The sequence below is a fragment of the Triticum aestivum genome, chromosome 3A (genome assembly GCF_018294505.1).
Source record: "Triticum aestivum cultivar Chinese Spring chromosome 3A, IWGSC CS RefSeq v2.1, whole genome shotgun sequence".
NCBI lineage: Eukaryota > Viridiplantae > Streptophyta > Magnoliopsida > Poales > Poaceae > Triticum > Triticum aestivum.
Window position 1 is genome coordinate 743,209,801 of NC_057800.1, and position 9,080 is coordinate 743,218,880.

A 9,080-nucleotide genomic window follows, 5' to 3' on the forward strand; every position below is an offset into this window, starting at 1 on the left:
GTCCTGTTTTGTCTGAAACACAATCGCAGTCTGTTGATAGTACCGAAGAAGTTACACAAGATTGGATGGTCTCGGAACATCTTCGTGAATATGAGTTGAAGCAAAGCAAGAAGAAGTTGAGGTTTGAAAGTGACACAAAAGAGTTTGCAGAGAAGGAGAAGCAGAGGAGGTTGGGAGCCGTTGCATTTGGGTTCTCCGTTGCCCTTTGGTTGGGAGACGTTGCCTTTAGGTTCCCCGTTGCGATTGGGTTGGGCATCGTTGCTTTTAGGTGCTCCGTTGCCCTTGGGTATCACTTGAAGTCAGTCGTACTTTGACCCCCTAGTCCCCACCCCGACCCCGCCGCCGGTCCTCATTACTTCCAAACCCACGCAATTCCCCCACTGCCGGTCAGCCTCTCCCGCCCCTCTCTATAAGCCAGGACTCGTGGATTCTTCCTCAACACGCTGACCTATGCCTCCGCCGGCGTGCCTCCTCCTCCTCCACCAGCGTGCCTTCTCCCCGGTGGTAAGCCCGCGCCTCGCCTCCCCTCCTTTCCTCTCGTCGTCTAGGTTTCTTCCATTCGCCCGACCATGGCTTACCAAGCACACCGTTTAGGTTTCCTCTCGTCCTCCCCGGAGCTTACCAAGCACGCCGTCTCCGAGGGCACCAATGCCGTCACCAAGTTCACCTCGTCTTAGATCTCGCCCCCTGTTTCTAGAAGCAGTGCAGAGTACACCCATGTGCGAGGAAGTTTTGTTTGTAGTTTCTTCATCATACCAAGAATCATTCATTTGATGTCGGTCATGATTAGTCGATTATTTGGTTTGTGATACAGTTGCGCACCAAGTCTGCAATTATGTAAGATTGGTCATATCTTAATTGCGCACCAAAGCTTTATATTGCTTCCATTTGGGAAACTGGCAATGTCTTCATTTATTATACTGGTCATATAGATAGAAAATATTTCTATCAATCTGATGCCATAATTGGGGTCAATTGTTTTCTTGCCATTCATTATAATGTATACATGCCACTGAACAAACATTCAATCTTCACTAGCCAAATACAAACGTGGCTACCACCCTCTGTTAAACTTGGTTGTAACAGAATATTGTGCTGAGGACCTGTTGTTACAGTACCAGTATTTTTCTGCTTGATATCACTAATAGGATTCTAACTGGAGATAATTTAGCAAAACATTAAAACGTGTGAGATTTACTAGTGTAGGTTCTACGTTGTCTCTGGGTTTCCCCGTTGCTTTAGGTACGTCGTTGCCTATGGGTTGTACTCCGTTGCTTTTGGGTTCTTCGTTGCCTCTGGGTTGCTTTTAGGTTCTATGTTACCTATGGGTTTTCCACCGTTGCTTTTGGGTTGGTCGTTGCCTCTGATTGCCCCCCGTTGCTTTTAGGCTCTACGTTTCTTCTGGGTTGTCCTACGTTGCTTTTGGGTGCGACGTTGCCTCTAGGTTGTGCTCCATTGCTTTTGGCTGCCTCGTTGCCTCTGGGTTGTCCTGGAGGCGGCGGTGGAAGACGGGGCTGGAGATGGTGCGGCCCCAGTCCTTGCTGGTGAGGGAGGCGCGTAGGAGCGACACTGGCTCGTCGAGAGGGAGGCGGAGGAAGATCTCTTCGACGAGGTCATCCGGGAGCGCCGGCGGTGGCGTCACCACCATGGTAGTAGCTAGGTCTGAGTGTGTGTGGGTGGAGTGGAATGGGCTGGGCTCAACCACGCGGGCAGCTGATGCGGCAGAGTAGGAGAAGGCGAGGACGTCTGATCGTGGGGAGACTACTGGCTGTCATATTCCTCTTAATTATGTGCAAGTTTCTTACCCTTTTTATGATAATTCTGCCACAATTACTAATTTGTACTTGCGTGAAGGCATGAGTAGTTTTAATTCTTCACCTTTATATTTTGCGTTGGTTAAAATTTGAACACCCAAAATTGAATTCCTGGATCCCTCCATGACTCTCATGTAGATTTTGTAGGGTTTGGTTATGTTTCCTTATCTAATGCAAACTTATCTATTTTTTCATGTCAATTGGTCAGGTGCAATCTAGCCAAAAGCTGGTGTGACTTTTGTCAAAGGTCCAAATATGTCTACTGAGGAAGACCAGGACAAGGGGCCGAGGACGTGGTGCAATCCTGGTATCGTACTAGATCTAAATCAGAAACTTCCAGATAGAGTGGTTGACAGGATGAATGAACTATCTCTCAGTAAGATGATGCTGAGATTGCAGCTACGATCCTTTAGGTACAGAAAAACCTGTGGAGACCTTCTAAAGAATTCTATTGTTCATGAAAATGAGATTGAATTCCGCGTCAATGATCTTAATTCACTGTGGATCACAAAAGATGTAGTTCAGCATGTGCTCAACTTGCCACAGGGCTCTACGAAGGAGCTCCCAACTGAAAGTGCAGAATCACCAGCAGAGTACGACAGGATGTACGATGCAATCAAGTTTGTAATGGTGAAACACCAGTGCAAGGGAGCGCCCAGCACTAGTAGAAAACAGGGCTTTGGTCCAGGCCGGGTCAGCCCATTAGTCCCGGTTCAGTCCAGAACCGGGACCAATGTGGGCATTGGTCCCGGTTCGTGAGCCCAGTGGGCCGGCCGAGACACGTGGGCCATTGGTCCCGGTTCATCTGGACCTTTGGTCCCGGTTGGTGGGATGAACCTGGACCAATGGGCCTCGCTCCTGGCCCACCACCATTGGTCCCGGTTGGTGGCTTGAACCGGGACCACAGGCTCCCCTTTAGTCCCGGCTCATGCCACCAACCGGGACCAATGAGGTGCCTATATATACCCCTCGCTCGCGAGCAGAGCACCCCAGTGCTCTGTTTTTCTCTGGCCGAGGGGGAGAGGGCTTGGTGGTGCTCTAGCTCACCTCCTATGCACACAAGGTGTTCGATGGAATGCCCGAGCCACACTACTTAAGCTTTCTCCTCTCCAAGCTCGACCTCCAAGCTCCATTTTCCATAATATTTGTCTAGGTTTAGCGGTCTGTCACGCCCCGTCCCCATCTTCACCGCCGTCGATCACCTGCGCCGAGCTCATCGCCGGCACCACCGTGGTGAGCCTCTTGTTCTTATCTTCTTTCTGAAAGGAAAAATATTCTTACTTGTATGTTTACATAGATACTTGTATTATTTTCTTACTTTTATTATTGCATCTTATATAGTGCGATGGTTTTGGTATCCGCCCCCGTCGGCCCTCGTCCTGTCTATGATTCGGATGTGGTATATATATTATCTTTATAACTATTGGTTCATTTATTGTTTATGAAAATTACGCCGACCAACGTGACATAGATTTTATTTATGTAGGATGTATGTGAATCGGAAATGCCAACCGACCCTATTGTCGAGAGGTTAAATTTAGTTGAAGAAGAAAACAATTTGTTGAAGGAAAAAATAAAAAAAATTGAAGAGGATAAGATGATATTCGAGTTGCATGTTGCGGATGTCGTCGATGATAACAAGATCAAGATGGATGCAATGCGCTTGAAGATTAGAAAGATTAGAAAATATGCCATTCATACCGAGGCTTGGTATCATTATGCCGTTGGATCAATTGTTACCTTGGTAGCGATTATGATCGCATTTGTTTTCGCATTGAAATGTTTTGCATAGTTTCAATGTATGGTTTAATTAATTATATGCTCTGGAGAGCTATATGTTGTTAGATGAGAACTATGTATGCACTTTGGTTTTAATGTGATGATGAACTTCTATTAATTTGGACACTTAATTATATATAATGCACGCAGATGAACCGGCAATGGATGTACGGTGACAGACACACCCGCGAGTACATTAAGGGCGTGCATGAGTTTCTCGATGTGGCTGAGGCAAACAAGCAGAATGGTTTTATGTGTTGTCCATGCACTGAATGTGGGAATACGAGGTCTTACTCTAACCGTAAAATCCTTCACTCCCACCTGCTTTACAAAGGTTTCATGCCACACTATAATGTTTGGACGAGGCACGGAGAAATAGGGGTTATGATGGAAGACGGCGAAGAAGAAGAGTACGATGACAACTATGTGCCCCTGAATACGGTGATGCTGCAACGAGGGGAGCTGGTGAAGATCAAGAGGAACCAGACGATGTGCCCAATGATGCTGCAACGGGTGAAGCTGCTGAAGATCAAGAGGAACCAGACGATGTGCCCGATGATGATGATCTCCGCCGGGTCATTGTTGATGCAAGGACGCAATGCGAAAGTCAAAAGGAGAACCTGAAGTTCGATCGCATGTTAGGGGATCACAAAAAAGGGTTATACCCCAATTGCGAAGATGGCAACACAAAGCTCGGTACCGTACTGGAATTGCTGCAGTGGAAGGCAGAGAATGCTATGGCTGACAAAGGATTTGAGAAGCTACTGAAGATATTGAAGAAGAAGCTCCCAAAGGATAACGAATTGCCCGACAGTACATACGCAGCAAAGAAGGTCGTATGCCCTCTAGGATTGGAGGTGGAGAAGATACATGCATGCCCTAATGACTGCATCCTCTACCGCGGTGCATACAAGGATCTGAACGCATGCCCGGTATGCGGTGCATTGCGGTATAAGATCAGACGAGATGACCCTGGTGATGTTGACGGCGAGCCCCCCAGGAAGAGGGTTCCTGCGAAGGTGATGTGGTATGCTCCTATAATACCATGGTTGAAACTTCTGTTCAGAAACGAAGAGCATGCCAAGTTGATGCGATGGCATAGTGAGAACCGAAAGAAAGATGGGAAGTTGAGAGCACCTGCTGACGGGTCGGAGTGGAGAAAAATCGAGAGAAAGTACTGGGATGACTTTGCAAAGGACCCAAGGAATGTATGGTTTGCTTTAAGCGCGGATGGCATTAATCCTTTCGGGGAGTAGAGCAGCAATCACAGCACCTGGCTCGTGACTCTATGTATGTATAACCTTCCTCCTTGGATGTTCATGAAGCGGAAGTTCATTATGATGCTAGTTCTCATCCAAGGCCCTAAGCAACCCGGCAACGAAATTGATGTGTACCTAAGGCCATTAGTTGAAGAACTTTTACAGCTGTGGAATGGAAACGGTGTACGTACGTGGGATGAACACAGACAGGAGGAATTTAACCTTAAGGCGTTGCTGTTCGTGACCATCAACGATTGGCCCGCTCTCAGTAACCTTTCAGGACAGACAAACAAAGGATACCACGCATGCACGCACTGTTTAGATGACACTGAAAGTATATACCTCGACAAATGCAGGAAGAATGTGTACCTGGGCCACCATCGATTTCTTCCGACCAACCATCAATGTCGAAAGAAAGGCAAGCATTTCAAAGGCGAGGCAGATCACCAGAAGAAGCCCGCCATGCGCACCGGTGATCACGTGCTTGCTATGGTCAATGATTTATAGTACATAATCTTTGGAAAGGGTCCCGGTGGCTAGCTATTCCGAATGATGTTGAGGGACACACACCCATGTGGAAGAAGAAATCTATATTTTGGGACCTACCCTACTGGAAAGACCTAGAGGTCCGCTCCTCAATCGACGTGATGCACGTGACGAAGAACCTTTGCGTGAACCTGCTAGGCTTCTTGGGCGTGTATGGGAAGACAAAAGATACACCTGAGACACGGGAGGACCTGCAATGTTTGCACGAAAAAGACGGCATGCCTCCGAAGCAGTATAAAGGTCATGCCAGCTACGCTCTTACGAAAGAAGAGAAAGAAATCTTCTTTGAATGCCTGCTCAGTATGAAGGTCATGACTGGCTTCTCGTCGAATATAAAGGGAATAAGAAATATGCCAGAGAAAAAGTTTCAGAACCTAAAGTCTCATGACTGCCACGTGATTATGACGCAACTGCTTCCGGTTGCATTAGGGGGCTTCTACCAGAAAACGTCCGATTAGCCATTGTGAAGCTATGTGCATTCCTCAATGCAATCTCTCAGAAGGTGATCGATCCAGAAATCGTACCAAGGCTAAGGAGTGATGTGGCACAATGTCTTGTCAGTTTCGAGCTGGTGTTCCCACCATCCTTCTTCAATATCATGACGCACGTCCTAGTTCATCTAGTCGATGATTTTGTCATCCTGGGGCCCGTATTTCTACACAATATGTTCCCCTTTGAGAGGTTCATGGGAGTCCTAAAGAAATATGTCTGTAACCGTGCTAGGCCAGAAGGAAGCATCTCCATGGGCCATCAAACAGAGGATGTTATCGGGTTTTGTGTTGACTTCATTCCTGGCCTTAAGAAGATAGGTCTCCCTAAATCGCGCTATGAGGGGAGACTGACTGGAAAAGGCACTCTTGGAAGAGACTCAATAATATGCAGCGATGGATATTCTTGGTCTCAAGCACACTACACAGTTCTACAGAACTCTACCTTGGTGACCCCGTATGTCGATGAACACAAGAACAGTCTGCGCTCCAAACACCCGGAGCAGTGCGACGACTGGATTACATGTGAACACATCAGGACTTTCAGCAGTTGGTTGGAAACACGTCTCAGAGGTGACAACATTGTTTGTGATGAGTTGTACTTGTTGTCCAGGGGACCATCTTTGACTGTATTGACTTACAAAGGATACGAGATAAATGGGAATACATTTTACACGATCGCCCAAGATCAAAAGAGCACCAACCAAAACAGTGGTGTCCGCTTTGATGCAGCAACCGAGAGCGGAAAGGACACATAGTGGACATATGGGAACTTGACTACGGACCTGATTTTAAGGTCCCTTCGTTTAAGTGCAAATGGGTCAATCTGTTAGGCGGCGGGGTACAGGTAGACCCACAGTACGGAATGACAACAGTGGATCTGAAAAATCTTGGGTACACTGACGAACCGTTCGTCCTAGCCAATGATGTGGCACAGGTTATCTATGTGAAGGACATGTCTACCAAACCGAGAAAAGAAAAGATAAGGAAGCGAATACATCATACGATGAGCCAAAGCGCCACATAGTTCTTTCAGGAAAAAGGGACATCCTGGGAGTGGACGGCAAGACTCAAGATGGCAACGGGGACGAAACCCATCGGGTTTTGCCTTCCCAAACCCATCCCCACGAAAAAATCATAAACCCGTCCCCGTCCCCATCACCGTGTGCGGGGCTAGTTTTCTGCCCGTCCCCTAAACCCATCGGGTTTCGGGGAACCCACGGGGAACCCACGATAAAATTAAAATATTTAAACAAACATAGTGGCGACAAAGAATAACACTTCAGCAGCAAAACAGGCACATTTCAGCAGCATAGATTGAGTAAACTTGAACAAAAAACAATAGAAGATGGTTCAACAGCTATTAAGTTCTGAAATAGAACTTATAGTTCACAAATCACTTTAAAGTTGGAATCATCATGGCATCTTTCACATCTCCAAGCCTCCAAACGACCATCTTCAAATCTTCCAATGCCAAATCAAGGTGCCAAGTATTAGGGAAGATCAAAACTCGCTCAAGCTAAAGTTAAACATGAGAAAAATATGCAGATTAGTATATGAAATTTGCAAGTACTTGTACTTCACCTGCATTCCCTCTTGAATGTCTTGAAGACAACTTCAAAAGCTTTGTCCTTATTCATTGTCAGCATCTATGAGAATCAAATAAATAGTAATGAACATCTTATGAAACATTGCAGCAAGATAATGATAAACTTTATGATGATATGTAAAGAAAGGCACACCTTTATATTTGTTTCTTATCCAATCTTGTGAACACATCAAGGCCTCTTAGATTTCGGGGGTAAGATGACTACGGTGATAATAAAAATAATGTAATTTCACGGGTATTACCGGGTTTTGGGTTCGGGGACTACCGAAACGGGTGTAAACCCACGAAACGTGTCGGGTTGTATAATGTGCCCAACAACAGCCCCGTGGGGATGAAAAGATGCCCATCCCCGTCCCCTAATAGGGTAAAAACAAATGGGGACGCGGGTTTCGGGGCCCCATTGCCATCTTGAGGCAAGACAAACATGTCTGAAGATTATGAAAAGTTTCGTGAAATTCCTCCCTTCAATGTCAAGGCTGACCCAATCATCCTGATAAACAATGAAGATTATCCATGGTTACGGCGCAATAAGCAAATGACACAAGCGAAGAAAAAGTGAAGACTTTCTCCCGCAACTATTATGATGATACCATGCCAACTTTGTAACACACGAACATGCTACCATTGTCCGTTTTGTACATGCACATGCTATGTGGGTGAAATTATGATACCATCCCAACTTTCAACTTTTTCAGAGTTCATTTGAAATGCTTTCATGTCTTATGGTTCGCCCCTGGCCCATGACCATTAGTCCTGGTTTGTGCCACAAACCGGGATTAAAGGGTTGGTCCTCGTTGCGGGCAGAGTTTAGTCCCACCTCGCCAACCAAAGGGGGCTCACACCGGTTTATAAGCCCTTCCCTCTCTGCCTTGTTGAGCTCCTCTCGAAGTGAAAATAGATGCCCTAATAGAGAAAATTTTAACCTAAATTCATAGTGAATTTCTCTGAAATTCATAGAAATTTACTAGGAATTTAGGTTGAATTTTCTCTATAAGCGCATCTATTCTCATTTTTTTAGTAAGTTAATCACAAACTTGTGATTCAAATAATTTTCAAAGAATTCAAATTTTAACTATTCAAATTTGAAAACTAATGGCACTAACAGAAAGTTTATAATTTTTCTAAAACTAATGGCACTAACAGAAAGTTTATAATTTTGCTAACCTAAAAGCAAACAGAATTAAAAATTAAAGCAAAAAACAAAAGAAAATAAATAATGCAAAAAACAAATCACAAAAACAGGAAAAACTATTTTTATAGTAAAGTTAATCACAAAATAAAATAAATAAAGCAACAAAGAAAACAAAAAAACTAAAAAAGTGTTTTCAAATTTGAAAACTAATGGCACTAACAGAAAGTTTATAATTTTTCTAAAACTAATGGAACTAACAGAAAGTTTATAATTTTGCTAACCTAAAAGCAAACAGAATTAAAAATGAAAGCAAAAAACAAAAGAAAATAAATAATGCAAAAAACAAATCAAAAAAACAGGAAAAAACTATTTTTATAGTAAAGATAATCATAAAATAAAATAAATAAAGCAATAAAGAAAACAAAAAAACTAAAAAAGTGTTTTCAAATTTCA